General features: G+C 40.4%; 1 non-coding gene across 1 annotated transcript; it reads right to left on the reverse strand.

The window, feature by feature from the left end:
- Positions 1 to 250: 250 nt before the first annotated feature.
- LOC121205520 (small nucleolar RNA R71) lies at positions 251 to 357 on the reverse strand. The gene has a single exon (XR_005900596.1). It is a non-coding gene; the product is annotated as a small nucleolar RNA R71 (small nucleolar RNA).
- Between the last annotated feature and the right edge of the window lie 1,224 nt (positions 358 to 1,581).

The following is a 1,581-nucleotide window of genomic DNA, read 5'->3' on the forward strand; positions in this document are numbered from 1 at the left end:
AGATAGTGGGCCAATTAGTGGAATGCCTACCGAAGATCATCATCTACATTTAAGACTATTTATGGAGGTGAGTGATTCTTTCAAGTTAGCTGGAGTACCCAAAGATGCATTACGATTGAAGCTGTTCCCATATTCGTTGAGGGATAGAACTTGAGCCTGGTTGAACTCATTGCCACCGAACTCAATTTCCACATGGCAAGAGTTAGCAGAAATATTCCTTATGAACTATTTCCCACCTAGCAATAATGCTAAGTTGAGGAACTAGATCACTGCCTTCCAACAAATGGATGATGAGTCCTTGTATGAGGCATGGGAAAGGTACAAAGAGTTATTACGAAAGTGCCCTCATCATGGAATCCCCCATTGCATCCAACTTGAGACATTATCTAATGGTCTCAATGCTCACACGAGGATGGTAGTGGACGCTTCTGCTAATGGTGCTCTCCTTTCTAAGTCTTATAATAAGGCTTATGAAATTATTGAGAGGATTGCCAACAACAATTACCAATGGCCAACCAACCGAACATCGTCAGGAAGATGAGTTGCTGGAATACATGAAGTAGACGCTCTTACTTCACTCGCATCTCAGGTATCATCAATATCCTCAATGCTTAAAAATCTTACTACTAATGGGTCTAACAGTTTTGCAGCATAGGCACCAAATCAATTTGAAAATATAACCTGTGTTTATTGCAGGGAAGGACATTTTTTCAAAGAATGTCCATCAAACCTAGAATCCATATACTATGTAGGTAACTAGAACCAAAATCGAGGAAGGCAAGGACTGCAATCCAATTTTTATAACCCGTCGTGGTGAAACCACCTGAATTTCTCCTGGAGTAGCCAAAGAGCTAGAACTAGTAATATTTACGCCCAACCTAGATCGACCCAGCCACCAAGTTTTCCCCAACAAGTTTAGAAACCAACCCAAGCCAAACTATCCAATGGCTTAGAAAATCTGTTGAAGGCATACATGGCCAAGAATGACGCGTTAATCCAAAGCCAAGCAGCTACGTTGAAAAATCTTGAAAACCAAATAGGCCAGCTTGCAACTGAACTTAGGAACAGACCACCAAGTGCTTTACCTAGTGATACGGAGAATCTGAGAAATTTGAGGATGGAGCATTGCAAATCATTAACATTGAGGAGTGGAGAGAGAGTAGAGCCTAACACCATTGAAGCTGAAAAGGAGCAAGCTGATGCTCAAGAATCAGAGGAAGATCAACCGAGCGTTGAAATTCCAATTTCACAAGAACTAGAATCAGCAAAACCAGATAAGGTAATTTCAGAACTAGCTAATTCTGATCAACTAACAACCCTGTCAGATGCAGAATTACCATAGAAGACGAATCAACCAGTTCCAGTAAAGAAACCAGCACTACCCTACCCTCAAAGACTTCAAAAGCAGAAATAGGAGATTCAATTCAAGAAGTTTCGAGACATACTCAAGCAACTTCATATCAACATCTCGTTGGTTGAAGCACTTGAGCAAATGCCGAACTATGTCAAATTCATTAAGGATATCCTGTCTAAAAAATGAAGACTCGGAGAATTTAAGATAGTAGTTCTAACAAAGGAATG

Source organism: Gossypium hirsutum, chromosome A08 (genome assembly GCF_007990345.1).
Source record: "Gossypium hirsutum isolate 1008001.06 chromosome A08, Gossypium_hirsutum_v2.1, whole genome shotgun sequence".
NCBI lineage: Eukaryota > Viridiplantae > Streptophyta > Magnoliopsida > Malvales > Malvaceae > Gossypium > Gossypium hirsutum.